The sequence below is a fragment of the Microplitis mediator genome, chromosome 2 (genome assembly GCF_029852145.1).
Source record: "Microplitis mediator isolate UGA2020A chromosome 2, iyMicMedi2.1, whole genome shotgun sequence".
NCBI classification, from domain to species: domain Eukaryota; kingdom Metazoa; phylum Arthropoda; class Insecta; order Hymenoptera; family Braconidae; genus Microplitis; species Microplitis mediator.
This window is the reverse complement of record NC_079970.1, coordinates 24,134,634-24,152,526: the sequence shown is the minus strand read 5'-3', so window position 1 is coordinate 24,152,526 and position 17,893 is coordinate 24,134,634.

Here is a 17,893-nt window from a genome sequence, read left to right as displayed (position 1 = left end):
ATAATTCAAAATTAACAGGTCACAGCGAAGTATTCAGGTTTTCCGTAATTTCGTGTTCCAGCACGTTTGAAAATATTTTACACATCTCAATAGATTAGAACAGTAGTATTTTCTTATAGTCTAGGGTCTTTATCGTCGTCAGAGACCATTGTACTAATCTATTGGGCCTTTTGAATAATTCAAAATTAACAGGTCACAGCGAAGTATTCAGGTTTTCCGTAATTTCGTGTTCCAGCACGTTTGAGAATATTTTACACATCTCAATAGATTAGAACAGTAGTATTTTCTTATAGTCTAGGGTCTTTATCGTCGTCAGAGACCATTGTACTAATCTATTGGGCCTTTCGAATAATTCAAAATTATTAGTTCACAGCGAAGTATTCAGGTTTTCCGTAATTTTGTGTTCTAGGACGTTTGAAAATATTTTACACATCTCAATAGATTAGAACAGTAGTATTTTCTTATAGTCTAGGGACTTTATTGTCTTCAGAGTCCATTGTACTAATCTATTGGGCCTTTAAAATAATTCAAAATTATTAGGTCACAGCGAAGTATTCAGGTTTTCCGTAATTTTGTGTTCTAGGACGTTTGAAAATATTTTACACATCTCAATAGATTAGAACAGTAGTATTTTCTTATAGTCTAGGGTCTCAATTGTCGTCACAGTCCATTGTACTAATCTATTGGGCCTTTTGAATAATTCAAAATTAACAGGTCACAGCGAAGTATTCAGGTTTTCCGTAGTTTTGTGTTCCAGGGCGTTTGAAAATATTTTACACATCTCAATAGATTAGAACAGTGGTATTTTCTTATAGTCTAGGGTCTTTATTGTCGTCAGAGTCCATTGTACTAATCTATTGGGCCTTTTGAATAATTCAAAATTAACAGGTCACAGCGAAGTATTCAGGTTTTCCGTAATTTTGTGTTCCAGGACGTTTGAAAATATTTTACACATCTCAATAGATTAGAACAGTAGTATTTTCTTATAGTCTAGGGTCTTTATTGTCGTCAGAGTCCATTGGACTAATCTATTGGGCCTTTTGAATAATTCAAAATTAACAGGTCACAGCGAAGTATTCAGGTTTTCCGTAATTTCGTGTTCCAGCACGTTTGAAAATATTTTACACATCTCAATAGATTAGAACAGTAGTATTTTCTTATAGTCTAGGGTCTTTATCGTCGTCAGAGACCATTGTACTAATCTATTGGGCCTTTTGAATAATTCAAAATTAACAGGTCACAGCGAAGTATTCAGGTTTTCCGTAATTTCGTGTTCCAGCACGTTTGAAAATATTTTACACATCTCAATAGATTAGAACAGTAGTATTTTCTTATAGTCTAGGGTCTTTATCGTCGTCAGAGACCATTGTACTAATCTATTGGGCCTTTTGAATAATTCAAAATTATTAGTTCACAGCGAAGTATTCAGGTTTTCCGTAATTTTGTGTTCTAGGACGTTTGAAAATATTTTACACATCTCAATAGATTAGAACAGTAGTATTTTCTTATAGTCTAGGGACTTTATTGTCTTCAGAGTCCATTGTACTAATCTATTGGGCCTTTAAAATAATTCAAAATTATTAGGTCACAGCGAAGTATTCAGGTTTTCCGTAATTTTGTGTTCTAGGACGTTTGAAAATATTTTACACATCTCAATAGATTAGAACAGTAGTATTTTCTTATAGTCTAGGGTCTCAATTGTCGTCACAGTCCATTGTACTAATCTATTGGGCCTTTTGAATAATTCAAAATTAACAGGTCACAGCGAAGTATTCAGGTTTTCCGTAGTTTTGTGTTCCAGGGCGTTTGAAAATAATTTACACATCTCAATAGATTAGAACAGTGGTATTTTCTTATAGTCTAGGGTCTTTATTGTCGTCAGAGTCCATTGTACTAATCTATTGGGCCTTTTGAATAATTCAAAATTAACAGGTCACAGCGAAGTATTCAGGTTTTCCGTAATTTTGTGTTCCAGGACGTTTGAAAATATTTTACACATCTCAATAGATTAGAACAGTAGTATTTTCTTATAGTCTAGGGTCTTTATTGTCGTCAGAGTCCATTGGACTAATCTATTGGGCCTTTCAAATAAATCAAAATTATTAGGTCACAGCGAAGTATTCAGTTTTTCCGTAATTTTGTGTTCCAGGTCGTTTTAAAATATTTTACACATCTCAATAGATTAGAACAGTAGTATTTTCTTATAGTCTGGGGTCTTTATTGTCGTCAGAGTCCATTTTACTAATCTATTGGGCCTTTTGAATAATTCAAAATTAACAGGTCACAGCGAAGTATTCAGGTTTTCCGTAGTTTTGTGTTCCAGGTCGTTTTAAAATATTTTACACATCTCAATAGATTAGAACAGTAGTATTTTCTTATAGTCTAGGGTTTTTATTGTCGTCAGAGTCCATTGTACTAATCTATTGGGCCTTTTGGATAATTTAAAATTAACAGGTCATAGCGAAGTATTCAGGTTTTCCGTAATTTTGTGTTCCAGGACGTTTGAAAATATTTTACACATCTCAATAGATTAGAACAGTAGTATTTTCTTATAAACTAGGGTCTTTATTGTCGTCAGAGTCCATTGTACTAATCTATTGGGCCTTTCAAATAATTCAAAATTATTAGGTCACAGCGAAGTATTCAGGTTTTCCGTAGTTTTGTGTTCCAGGTCGTTTTAAAATATTTTACACATTTCAATAGATTAGAACAGTGGAATTTTCTTATAGTCTAGGGTCTTTATTGTCGTCAGAGTCCATTGTACTAATCTATTGGGCCTTTTGAATAATTCAAAATTAACAGGTCACAGCGAAGTATTCAGGTTTTCCGTAGTTTTGTGTTCCAGGAAGTTTGAAAATATTTTACACATCTCAATAGATTAGAACAGTAGTATTTTCTTATAGTCTAGGGTCTTTATTGTCGTCAGAGTCCATTGTACTCATCTATTGGGCCTTTCAAATAATTCAAAATTATTAGGTCACAGCGAAGTATTCAGGTTTTCCGTAATTTTGTGTTCCAGGTCGTTTTAAAATATTTTACACATCTCAATAGATTAGAACAGTAGTATTTTCTTATAAACTAGGGTCTTTATTGTCGTCAGAGTCCATTGTACTAATCTATTGGGCCTTTCAAATAATTCAAAATTATTAGGTCACAGCGAAGTATTCAGGTCTTCCGTAATTTTGTGTTCCAGGACGTTTGAAAATATTTTACACATCTCAATAGATTAGAACAGTAGTATTTTCTTATAGTCTAGGGTCTTTATTGTCGTCAGAGTCCATTGTACTAATCTATTGAGCCTTTGTAATAATTCAAAATTAACAGGTCACAGCGAAGTATTCAGGTTTTCCGTAATTTTGTGTTCCAGGACGTTTGAAAATATTTTACACATCTCAATAGATTAGAACAGTTGTATTTTCTTATAGTCTAGGGTCTTTATTGTCGTCAGAGTCCATTGTACTAATCTATTGAGCCTTTGTAATAATTCAAAATTAACAGGTCACAGCGAAGTATTCAGGTTTTCCGTAGTTTTGTGTTCCAGGAAGTTTGAAAATATTTTACACATCTCAATAGATTAGAACAGTAGTATTTTTTTATAGTCTAGGGTCTTTATTGTCGTCAGAGTCCAGTGTACTAATCTATTGGGCCTTTCAAATAATTCAAAATTATTAGGTCACAGCGAAGTATTCAGGTTTTCCGTAATTTTGTGTTCCAGGACGTTTGAAAATATTTTACACATCTCAATAGATTAGAACAGTAGTATTTTCTTATAGTCTAGGGTCTTTATTGTCGTCAGAGTCCAGTGTACTAATCTATTGGGCCTTTCAAATAATTCAAAATTATTAGGTCACAGCGAAGTATTCAGGTTTTCCGTAGTTTTGTGTTCCAGGACGTTTGAAAATATTTTACACATCTCAATAGATTAGAACAGTAGTATTTTCTTATAGTCTAGGGTCTTTATCGTCGTCAGAGACCATTGTACTAATCTATTGGGCCTTTTGAATAATTCAAAATTAACAGGTCACAGCGACGTATTCAGGTTTTCCATAGTTTTGTGTTCCAGGACGTTTGAAAATATTTTACACATCTCAATAGATTAGAACAGTAGTATTTTCTTATAGTCTAGGGTCTTTATCGTCGTCAGAGGCCATTGTACTAATCTATTGGGCCTTTTGAATAATTCAAAATTAACAGGTCACAGCGACGTATTCAGGTTTTCCATAGTTTTGTGTTCCAGGACGTTTGAAAATATTTTACACATCTCAATAGATTAGAACAGTAGTATTTTCTTATAGTCTAGGGTCTTTATTGTCGTCAGAGTCCATTGTACTAATCTATTGGGCCTTTTGAATAATTTAAAATTAACAGGTCACAGCGAAGTATTCAGGTTTTCCGTAATTTTGTGTTCCAGGACGTTTAAAAATATTTTACACATCTCAATAGATTAGAACAGTGGTATTTTCTTATAGTCTAGGGTCTTTATTGTCGTCAGAGTCCATTGTACTCATCTATTGGGCCTTTTGAATAATTCAAAATTAACAGGTCACAGCGAAGTATTCAGGTTTTCCGTAGTTTTGTGTCAGGACGTTTGAAAATATTTTACACATCTCAATAGATTAGAACAGTAGTATTTTCTTATAGTCTAGGGTCTTTATTGTCGTCAGAGTCCATTGTACTAATCTATTGGGCCTTTTGAATAATTTAAAATTAACAGGTCACAGCGAAGTATTCAGGTTTTCCGTAATTTTGTGTTCCAGGACGTTTAAAAATATTTTACACATCTCAATAGATTAGAACAGTGGTATTTTCTTATAGTCTAGGGTCTTTATTGTCGTCAGAGTCCATTGTACTAATCTATTGGGCCTTTTGAATAATTTAACATTAACAGGTCACAGCGAAGTATTCAGGTTTTCCGTAATTTTGTGTTCCAGGACGTTTAAAAATATTTTACACATCTCAATAGATTAGAACAGTGGTATTTTCTTATAGTCTAGGGTCTTTATTGTCGTCAGAGTCCATTGTACTCATCTATTGGGCCTTTTGAATAATTCAAAATTAACAGGTCACAGCGAAGTATTCAGGTTTTCCGTAATTTTGTGTTCCAGGACGTTTGAAAATATTTTACACATCTCAATAGATTAGAACAGTAGTATTTTCTTATAGTCTAGGGTCTTTATCGTCGTCAGAGACCATTGTACTAATCTATTGGGCCTTTTGAATAATTCAAAATTAACAGGTCACAGCGAAGTATTCAGGTTATCCGTAATTTTGTGTTCCAGGACGTTTGAAAATATTTTACACATCTCAATAGATTAGAACAGTAGTATTTTCTTATAGTCTAGGGTCTTTATTGTCGTCAGAGTCCATTGGACTAATCTATTGGGCCTTTCAAATAATTCAAAATTATTAGGTCACAGCGAAGTATTCAGTTTTTCCGTAATTTTGTGTTCCAGGTCGTTTTAAAATATTTTACACATCTCAATAGATTAGAACAGTGGTATTTTCTTATAGTCTAGGGTCTTTATTGTCGTCAGAGTCCATTGTACTAATCTATTGGGCCTTTTGAATAATTCAAAATTAACAGGTCACAGCGAAGTATTCAGGTTTTCCGTAATTTTGTGTTCCAGGACGTTTGAAAATATTTTACACATCTCAATAGATTAGAACAGTGGTATTTTCTTATAGTCTAGGGTTTTTATTGTCGTCAGAGTCCATTGTACTAATCTATTGGGCCTTTTGAATAATTCAAAATTAACAGGTCACAGCGAAGTATTCAGGTTTTCCGTAATTTTGTGTTCCAGGACGTTTGAAAATATTTTACACATCTCAATAGATTAGAACAGTAGTATTTTCTTATAGTCTAGGGTCTTTATTGTCGTCAGAGTCCATTGGACTAATCTATTGGGCCTTTCAAATAATTCAAAATTATTAGGTCACAGCGAAGTATTCAGTTTTTCCGTAATTTTGTGTTCCAGGTCGTTTTAAAATATTTTACACATCTCAATAGATTAGAACAGTAGTATTTTCTTATAGTCTGGGGTCTTTATTGTCGTCAGAGTCCATTTTACTAATCTATTGGGCCTTTTGAATAATTCAAAATTAACAGGTCACAGCGAAGTATTCAGGTTTTCCGTAGTTTTGTGTTCCAGGTCGTTTTAAAATATTTTACACATCTCAATAGATTAGAACAGTAGTATTTTCTTATAGTCTAGGGTTTTTATTGTCGTCAGAGTCCATTGTACTAATCTATTGGGCCTTTTGGATAAATTAAAATTAACAGGTCACAGCGAAGTATTCAGGTTTTCCGTAATTTTGTGTTCCAGGACGTTTGAAAATATTTTACACATTTCAATAGATTAGAACAGTAAAATTTTCTTGTAGTCTAGGGTCTTTATTGTCGTCAGAGTCCATTGTACTAATCTATTGGGCCTTTTGAATAATTTAAAATTAACAGGTCACAGCGAAGTATTCAGGTTTTCCGTAATTTTGTGTTCCAGGACGTTTGAAAATATTTTACACATCTCAATAGATTAGAACAGTAGTATTTTCTTATAGTCTAGGGTCTTTATTGTCGTCAGAGTCCATTGTACTAATCTATTGGGCCTTTTGAATAATTTAAAATTAACAGGTCACAGCGAAGTATTCAGGTTTTCCGTAATTTTGTGTTCCAGGACGTTTAAAAGTATTTTACACATCTCAATAGATTAGAACAGTAGTATTTTCTTATAGTCTAGGGTCTTTATTGTCGTCAGAGTCCATTGTACTAATCTATTGGGCCTTTTGAATAAGTTAAAATTAACAGGTCACAGCGAAGTATTCAGGTTTTCCGTAATTTTGTGTTCCAGGACGTTTGAAAATATTTTACACATCTCAATAGATTAGAACAGTAGTATTTTCTTATAGTCTAGGGTCTCAATTGTCGTCACAGTCCATTGTACTAATCTATTGAGCCTTTGTAATAATTCAAAATTAACTGGTCACAGCGAAGTATTCAGGTTTCCCGTTATTTCGTGTTCCAGGTCGTTTTAAAATATTTTACACATCTCAATAGATAGGAACAGTAGTATTTTCGTTTCGTCTAGGGTCTTTATTGTCGTCAGGGTCCATTGTACTAATCTATTGGGCCTTTTGAATAATTTAAAATTAACAGGTCACAGCGAAGTATTCAGGTTTTCCGTAATTTTGTGTTCCAGGACGTTTAAAAGTATTTTACACATCTCAATAGATTAGAACAGTAGTATTTTCTTATAGTCTAGGGTCTTTATCGTCGTCAGAGACCATTGTACTAATCTATTGGGCCTTTTGAATAATTCAAAATTAACAGGTTACAGCGACGTATTCAGGTTTTCCGTAGTTTTGTGTTCCAGGACGTTTGAAAATATTTTACACATCTCAATAGATTAGAACAGTAGTATTTTCTTATAGTCTAGGGTCTTTATCGTCGTCAGAGACCATTGTACTAATCTATTGGGCCTTTAGAATAATTCAAAATTAACAGGTCACAGCGACGTATTCAGGTTTTCCGTAGTTTTGTGTTCCAGGACGTTTGAAAATATTTTACACATCTCAATAGATTAGAACAGTAGTATTTTCTGATAGTCTAGGGTCTTTATCGTCGTCAGAGACCATTGTACTAATCTATTGGGCCTTTTGAATAATTCAAAATTAACAGGTCACAGCGACGTATTCAGATTTTCCGTAGTTTTGTGTTCCAGGACGTTTGAAAATATTTTACACATCTCAATAGATTAGAACAGTAGTATTTTCTTATAGTCTAGGGCCTTTATCGTCGTCAGAGACCATTGTACTAATCTATTGGGCCTTTTGAATAATTCAAAATTAACAGGTCACAGCGACGTATTCAGGTTTTCCGTAGTTTTGTGTTCCAGGACGTTTGAAAATATTTTACACATCTCAATAGATTAGAACAGTAGTATTTTCTTATAGTCTAAGGTCTCAATTGTCGTCACAGTCCATTGTACTAATCTATTGAGCCTTTGTAATAATTCAAAATTAACAGGTCACAGCGAAGTATTCAGGTTTCCCGTAATTTCGTGTTCCAGGTCGTTTTAAAATATTTTACACATCTCAATAGATAGGAACAGTAGTATTTTCGTTTCGTCTAGGGTCTTTATTGTCGTCAGGGTCCATTGTACTAATCTATTGGGCCTTTTGAATAATTTAAAATTAACAGGTCACAGCGAAGTATTCAGGTTTTCCGTAATTTCGTGTTCCAGCACGTTTGAAAATATTTTACACATCTCAATAGATTAGAACAGTAGTATTTTCTTATAGTCTAGGGTTTTTATTGTCGTCAGAGTCCATTGTACTAATCTATTGGGCCTTTTGGATAATTTAAAATTAACAGGTCACAGCGAAGTATTCAGGTTTTCCGTAATTTTGTGTTCCAGGACGTTTGAAAATATTTTACACATCTCAATAGATTAGAACAGTAGTATTTTCTTATAGTCTAGGGTCTTTATTGTCGTCAGAGTCCATTGTACTAATCTATTGGGCCTTTTGAATAATTTAAAATTAACAGGTCACAGCGAAGTATTCAGGTTTTCCGTAATTTTGTGTTCCAGGACGTTTAAAAGTATTTTACACATCTCAATAGATTAGAACAGTAGGATTTTCTTATAGTCTAGGGTCTTTATTGTCGTCAGAGTCCATTGTACTAATCTATTGGGCCTTTTGAATAATTTAAAATTAACAGGTCACAGCGAAGTATTCAGGTTTTCCGTAATTTTGTGTTCCAGGACGTTTGAAAATATTTTACACATCTCAATAGATTAGAACAGTAGTATTTTCTTATAGTCTAGGGTCTCAATTGTCGTCACAGTCCATTGTACTAATCTATTGAGCCTTTGTAATAATTCAAAATTAACAGGTCACAGCGAAGTATTCAGGTTTCCCGTAATTTCGTGTTCCAGGTCGTTTTAAAATATTTTACACATCTCAATAGATAGGAACAGTAGTATTTTCGTTTCGTCTAGGGTCTTTATTGTCGTCAGGGTCCATTGTACTAATCTATTGGGCCTTTTGAATAATTTAAAATTAACAGGTCACAGCGACGTATTCAGGTTTTCCGTAGTTTTGTGTTCCAGGACGTTTGAAAATATTTTACACATCTCAATAGATTAGAACAGTAGTATTTTCTTATAGTCTAGGGTCTTTATCGTCGTCAGAGACCATTGTACTAATCTATTGGGCCTTTTGAATAATTCAAAATTAACAGGTCACAGCGACGTATTCAGGTTTTCCGTAGTTTTGTGTTCCAGGACGTTTGAAAATATTTTACACATCTAAATAGATTAGAACAGTAGTATTTTCTTATAGTCTAGGGTCTCAATTGTCGTCACAGTCCATTGTACTAATCTATTGAGCCTTTGTAATAATTCAAAATTAACAGGTCACAGCGAAGTATTCAGGTTTCCCGTAATTTCGTGTTCCAGGTCGTTTTAAAATATTTTACACATCTCAATAGATAGGAACAGTAGTATTTTCGTTTCGTCTAGGGTCTTTATTGTCGTCAGGGTCCATTGTACTAATCTATTGGGCCTTTTGAATAATTTAAAATTAACAGGTCACAGCGAAGTATTCAGGTTTTCCGTAATTTCGTGTTCCAGCACGTTTGAAAATATTTTACACATCTCAATAGATTAGAACAGTAGTATTTTCTTATAGTCTAGGGTTTTTATTGTCGTCAGAGTCCATTGTACTAATCTATTGGGCCTTTTGGATAATTTTAAATTAACAGGTCACAGCGAAGTATTCAGGTTTTCCGTAATTTTGTGTTCCAGGACGTTTGAAAATATTTTACACATCTCAATAGATTAGAACAGTAGTATTTTCTTCTAGTTAAGGGTCTTTATCGTCGTCAGAGACCATTGTACTAATCTATTGGGCCTTTTGAATAATTCAAAATTAACAGGTCACAGCGACGTATTCAGGTTTTCCGTAGTTTTGTGTTCCAGGACGTTTGAAAATATTCTACACATCTCAATAGATTAGAACAGTAGTATTTTCTTATAGTCTAGGGTCTCAATTGTCGTCACAGTCCATTGTACTAATCTATTGAGCCTTTGTAATAATTCAAAATTAACAGGTCACAGCGAAGTATTCAGGTTTCCCGTAATTTCGTGTTCCAGGTCGTTTTAAAATATTTTACACATCTTAATAGATAGGAACAGTAGTATTTTCGTTTCGTCTAGGGTCTTTATTGTCGTCAGAGTCCATTGTACTAATCTATTTGGCCTTTTGAATAATTTGAAATTAACAGGTCACAGCGAAGTATTCAGGTTTTCCGTAATTTTGTGTTCCAGGACGTTTAAAAGTATTTTACACATCTCAATAGATTAGAACAGTAGTATTTTCTTATAGTCTAGGGTCTTTATCGTCGTCAGAGACCATTGTACTAATCTATTGGGCCTTTTGAATAATTCAAAATTAACAGGTTACAGCGACGTATTCAGGTTTTCCGTAGTTTTGTGTTCCAGGACGTTTAAAAATATTTTACACATCTCAATATATTAGAACAGTAGTATTTCCTTATAGTCTAGGGTCTTTATCGTCGTCAGAGACCATTGTACTAATCTATTGGGCCTTTCGAATAATTCAAAATTAACAGGTCACAGCGACGTATTCAGGTTTTCCGTAGTTTTGTGTTCCAGGACGTTTGAAAATATTTTACACATCTCAATAGATTAGAACAGTAGTATTTTCTTATAGTCTAGGGTCTTTATCGTCGTCAGAGACCATTGTACTAATCTATTTGGCCTTTTGAATAATTCAAAATTAACAGGTCACAGCGACGTATTCAGGTTTTCCGTAGTTTTGTGTTCCAGGACGTTTGAAAATATTTTACACATCTCAATAGATTAGAACAGTAGTATTTTCTTATAGTCTAGGGTCTCAATTGTCGTCACAGTCCATTGTACTAATCTATTGAGCCTTTGTAATAATTCAAAATTAACAGGTCACAGCGAAGTATTCAGGTTTCCCGTAATTTCGTGTTCCAGGTCGTTTTAAAAGATTTTACACATCTCAATAGATAGGAACAGTAGTATTTTCGTTTCGTCTAGGGTCTTTATTGTCGTCAGGGTCCATTGTACTAATCTATTGGGCCTTTTGAATAATTTAAAATTAACAGGTCACAGCGAAGTATTCAGGTTTTCCGTAATTTCGTGTTCCAGCACGTTTGAAAATATTTTACACATCTCAATAGATTAGAACAGTAGTATTTTCTTATAGTCTAGGGTTTTTATTGTCGTCAGAGTCTATTGTACTAATCTATTGGGCCTTTTGGATAATTTAAAATTAACAGGTCACAGCGAAGTATTCAGGTTTTCCGTAATTTTGTGTTCCAGGACGTTTGAAAATATTTTACACATCTCAATAGATTAGAAAAGTAGTATTTTCTTATAGTCTAGGGTCTTTATTGTCGTCAGAGTCCATTGTACTAATCTATTGGGCCTTTTGAATAATTCAAAATTAACAGGTCACAGCGACGTATTCAGGTTTTCCGTAGTTTTGTGTTCCAGGACGTTTAAAAATATTTTACACATCTCAATAGATAGGAACAGTAGTATATTCGTTTCGTCTAGGGTCTTTATTGTCGTCAGAGTCCATTGTACTAATCTATTGGGCCTTTTGAATAATTCAAAATTAACAGGTTACAGCGACGTATTCAGGTTTTCCGTAGTTTTGTGTTCCAGGACGTTTGAAAATATTTTACACATCTCAATAGATTAGAACAGTAGTATTTTCTTATAGTCTAGGGTCTTTATCGTCGTCAGAGACCATTGTACTAATCTATTGGGCCTTTTGAATAATTCAAAATTAACAGGTCACAGCGACGTATTCAGGTTTTCCGTAGTTTTGTGTTCCAGGACGTTTGAAAATATTTTACACATCTCAATAGATTAGAACAGTAGTATTTTCTTATAGTCTAGGGTCTCAATTGTCGTCACAGTCCATTGTACTAATCTATTGAGCCTTTGTAATAATTCAAAATTAACAGGTCACAGCGAAGTATTCAGGTTTCCCGTAATTTCGTGTTCCAGGTCGTTTTAAAATATTTTACACATCTCAATAGATAGGAACAGTAGTATTTTCGTTTCGTCTAGGGTCTTTATTGTCGTCAGGGTCCATTGTACTAATCTATTGGGCCTTTTGAATAATTTAAAATTAACAGGTCACAGCGAAGTATTCAGGTTTTCCGTAATTTCGTGTTCCAGCACGTTTGAAAATATTTTACACATCTCAATAGATTAGAACAGTAGTATTTTCTTATAGTCTAGGGTTTTTATTGTCGTCAGAGTCCATTGTACTAATCTATTGGGCCTTTTGGATAATTTAAAATTAACAGGTCACAGCGAAGTATTCAGGTTTTCCGTAATTTTGTGTTCCAGGACGTTTGAAAATATTTTACACATCTCAATAGATTAGAACAGTAGTATTTTCTTATAGTCTAGGGTCTTTATTGTCGTCAGAGTCCATTGTACTAATCTATTGGGCCTTTTGAATAATTTAAAATTAACAGGTCACAGCGAAGTATTCAGGTTTTCCGTAATTTTGTGTTCCAGGACGTTTGAAAATATTTTACACATCTCAAAAGATTAGAACAGTAGTATTTTCTTATAGTCTAGGGTCTCAATTGTCGTCACAGTCCATTGTACTAATCTATTGAGCCTTTGTAATAATTCAAAATTAACAGGTCACAGCGAAGTATTCAGGTTTCCCGTAATTTCGTGTTCCAGGTCGTTTTAAAATATTTTACACATCTCAATAGATAGGAACAGTAGTATTTTCGTTTCGTCTAGGGTCTTTATTGTCGTCAGGGTCCATTGTACTAATCTATTGGGCCTTTCGAATAATTTAAAATTAACAGGTCACAGCGACGTATTCAGGTTTTCCGTAGTTTTGTGTTCCAGGACGTTTGAAAATATTTTACACATCTCAATAGATTAGAACAGTAGTATTTTCTTATAGTCTAGGGTCTTTATTGTCGTCAGAGTCCATTGTACTAATCTATTGGGCCTTTTGAATAATTTAAAATTAACAGGTCACAGCGAAGTATTCAGGTTTTCCGTAATTTTGTGTTCCAGGACGTTTAAAAATATTTTACACATCTCAATAGATTGGAACAGTGGTATTTTCTTATAGTCTAGGGTCTTTATTGTCGTCAGAGTCCATTGTACTCATATATTGGGCCTTTTGAATAATTCAAAATTAACAGGTCACAGCGAAGTATTCAGGTTTTCCGTAGTTTTGTGTTCCAGGACGTTTGAAAATATTTTACACATCTCAATAGATTAGAACAGTAGTATTTTCTTATAGTCTAGGGTCTTTATTGTCGTCAGAGTCCATTGTACTAATCTATTGGGCCTTTTGAATAATTTAAAATTAACAGGTCACAGCGAAGTATTCAGGTTTTCCGTAATTTTGTGTTCCAGGACGTTTAAAAATATTTTACACATCTCAATAGATTAGAACAGTGGTATTTTCTTATAGTCTAGGGTCTTTATTGTCGTCAGAGTCCATTGTACTAATCTATTGGGCCTTTTGAATAATTTAACATTAACAGGTCACAGCGAAGTATTCAGGTTTTCCGTAATTTTGTGTTCCAGGACGTTTAAAAATATTTTACACATCTCAATAGATTAGAACAGTGGTATTTTCTTATAGTCTAGGGTCTTTATTGTCGTCAGAGTCCATTGTACTCATCTATTGGGCCTTTTGAATAATTCAAAATTAACAGGTCACAGCGAAGTATTCAGGTTTTCCGTAATTTTGTGTTCCAGGACGTTTGAAAATATTTTACACATCTCAATAGATTAGAACAGTAGTATTTTCTTATAGTCTAGGGTCTTTATCGTCGTCAGAGACCATTGTACTAATCTATTGGGCCTTTTGAATAATTCAAAATTAACAGGTCACAGCGAAGTATTCAGGTTTTCCGTAATTTTGTGTTCCAGGACGTTTGAAAATATTTTACACATCTCAATAGATTAGAACAGTAGTATTTTCTTATAGTCTAGGGTCTTTATTGTCGTCAGAGTCCATTGGACTAATCTATTGGGCCTTTCAAATAATTCAAAATTATTAGGTCACAGCGAAGTATTCAGTTTTTCCGTAATTTTGTGTTCCAGGTCGTTTTAAAATATTTTACACATCTCAATAGATTAGAACAGTGGTATTTTCTGATAGTCTAGGGTCTTTATTGTCGTCAGAGTCCATTGTACTAATCTATTGGGCCTTTTGAATAATTCAAAATTAACAGGTCACAGCGAAGTATTCAGGTTTTCCGTAATTTTGTGTTCCAGGACGTTTGAAAATATTTTACACATCTCAATAGATTAGAACAGTGGTATTTTCTTATAGTCTAGGGTCTTTATTGTCGTCAGCGTCCATTGTACTAATCTATTGGGCCTTTTGAATAATTCAAAATTAACAGGTCACAGCGAAGTATTCAGGTTTTCCGTAATTTTGTGTTCCAGGACGTTTGAAAATATTTTACACATCTCAATAGATTAGAACAGTAGTATTTTCTTATAGTCTAGGGTCTCAATTGTCGTCACAGTCCATTGTACTAATCTATTGAGCCTTTGTAATAATTCAAAATTAACAGGTCACAGCGAAGTATTCAGGTTTCCCGTAATTTCGTGTTCCAGGTCGTTTTAAAATATTTTACACATCTCAATAGATAGGAACAGTAGTATTTTCGTTTCGTCTAGGGTCTTTATCGTCGTCAGGGTCCATTGTACTAATCTATTGGGCCTTTTGAATAATTTAAAATTAACAGGTCACAGCGAAGTATTCAGGTTTTCCGTAATTTTGTGTTCCAGGACGTTTAAAAGTATTTTACACATCTCAATAGATTAGAACAGTAGTATTTTCTTATAGTCTAGGGTCTTTATCGTCGTCAGAGACCATTGTACTAATCTATTGGGCCTTTTGAATAATTCAAAATTAACAGGTTACAGCGACGTATTCAGGTTTTCCGTAGTTTTGTGTTCCAGGACGTTTGAAAATATTTTACACATCTCAATAGATTAGAACAGTAGTATTTTCTTATAGTCTAGGGTCTTTATCGTCGTCAGAGACCATTGTACTAATCTATTGGGCCTTTTGAATAATTCAAAATTAACAGGTCACAGCGACGTATTCAGGTTTTCCGTAGTTTTGTGTTCCAGGACGTTTGAAAATATTTTACACATCTCAATAGATTAGAACAGTAGTATTTTCTTATAGTCTAGGGTCTTTATCGTCGTCAGAGACCATTGTACTAATCTATTGGGCCTTTTGAATAATTCAAAATTAACAGGTCACAGCGACGTATTCAGATTTTCCGTAGTTTTGTGTTCCAGGACGTTTGAAAATATTTTACACATCTCAATAGATTAGAACAGTAGTATTTTCTTATAGTCTAGGGCCTTTATCGTCGTCAGAGACCATTGTACTAATCTATTGGGCCTTTTGAATAATTCAAAATTAACAGGTCACAGCGACGTATTCAGGTTTTCCGTAGTTTTGTGTTCCAGGACGTTTGAAAATATTTTACACATCTCAATAGATTAGAACAGTAGTATTTTCTTATAGTCTAGGGTCTCAATTGTCGTCACAGTCCATTGTACTAATCTATTGAGCCTTTGTAATAATTCAAAATTAACAGGTCACAGCGAAGTATTCAGGTTTCCCGTAATTTCGTGTTCCAGGTCGTTTTAATATATTTTACACATCTCAATAGATAGGAACAGTAGTATTTTCGTTTCGTCTAGGGTCTTTATTGTCGTCAGGGTCCATTGTACTAATCTATTGGGCCTTTTGAATAATTTAAAATTAACAGGTCACAGCGAAGTATTCAGGTTTTCCGTAATTTCGTGTTCCAGCACGTTTGAAAATATTTTACACATCTCAATAGATTAGAACAGTAGTATTTTCTTATAGTCTAGGGTTTTTATTGTCGTCAGAGTCCATTGTACTAATCTATTGGGCCTTTTGGATAATTTAAAATTAACAGGTCACAGCGAAGTATTCAGGTTTTCCGTAATTTTGTGTTCCAGGACGTTTGAAAATATTTTACACATCTCAATAGATTAGAACAGTAGTATTTTCTTATAGTCTAGGGTCTTTATTGTCGTCAGAGTCCATTGTACTAATCTATTGGGCCTTTTGAATAATTTAAAATTAACAGGTCACAGCGAAGTATTCAGGTTTTCCGTAATTTTGTGTTCCAGGACGTTTAAAAGTATTTTACACATCTCAATAGATTAGAACAGTAGTATTTTCTTATAGTCTAGGGTCTTTATTGTCGTCAGAGTCCATTGTACTAATCTATTGGGCCTTTTGAATAATTTAAAATTAACAGGTCACAGCGAAGTATTCAGGTTTTCCGTAATTTTGTGTTCCAGGACGTTTGAAAATATTTTACACATCTCAATAGATTAGAACAGTAGTATTTTCTTATAGTCTAGGGTCTCAATTGTCGTCACAGTCCATTGTACTAATCTATTGAGCCTTTGTAATAATTCAAAATTAACAGGTCACAGCGAAGTATTCAGGTTTCCCGTAATTTCGTGTTCCAGGTCGTTTTAAAATATTTTACACATCTCAATAGATAGGAACAGTAGGATTTTCGTTTCGTCTAGGGTCTTTATTGTCGTCAGGGTCCATTGTACTAATCTATTGGGCCTTTTGAATAATTTAAAATTAACAGGTCACAGCGACGTATTCAGGTTTTCCGTAGTTTTGTGTTCCAGGACGTTTGAAAATATTTTACACATCTCAATAGATTAGAACAGTAGTATTTTCTTATAGTCTAGGGTCTTTATCGTCGTCAGAGACCATTGTACTAATCTATTGGGCCTTTTGAATAATTCAAAATTAACAGGTCACAGCGACGTATTCAGGTTTTCCGTAGTTTTGTGTTCCAGGACGTTTGAAAATATTTTACACATCTAAATAGATTAGAACAGTAGTATTTTCTTATAGTCTAGGGTCTCAATTGTCGTCACAGTCCATTGTACTAATCTATTGAGCCTTTGTAATAATTCAAAATTAACAGGTCACAGCGAAGTATTCAGGTTTCCCGTAATTTCGTGTTCCAGGTCGTTTTAAAATATTTTACACATCTCAATAGATAGGAACAGTAGTATTTTCGTGTCGTCTAGGGTCTTTATTGTCGTCAGGGTCCATTGTACTAATCTATTGGGCCTTTTGAATAATTTAAAATTAACAGGTCACAGCGAAGTATTCAGGTTTTCCGTAATTTCGTGTTCCAGCACGTTTGAAAATATTTTACACATCTCAATAGATTAGAACAGTAGTATTTTCTTATAGTCTAGGGTCTCAATTGTCGTCACAGTCCATTGTACTAATCTATTGGGCCTTTTGGATAATTTTAAATTAACAGGTCACAGCGAAGTATTCAGGTTTTCCGTAATTTTGTGTTCCAGGACGTTTGAAAATATTTTACACATCTCAATAGATTAGAACAGTAGTATTTTCTTATAGTCTAGGGTCTTTATCGTCGTCAGAGACCATTGTACTAATCTATTGGGCCTTTTGAATAATTCAAAATTAACAGGTCACAGCGACGTATTCAGGTTTTCCGTAGTTTTGTGTTCCAGGACGTTTGAAAATATTCTACACATCTCAATAGATTAGAACAGTAGTATTTTCTTATAGTCTAGGGTCTCAATTGTCGTCACAGTCCATTGTACTAATCTATTGAGCCTTTGTAATAATTCAAAATTAACAGGTCACAGCGAAGTATTCAGGTTTCCCGTAATTTCGTGTTCCAGGTCGTTTTAAAATATTTTACACATCTCAATAGATAGGAACAGTAGTATTTTCGTTTCGTCTAGGGTCTTTATTGTCGTCAGAGTCC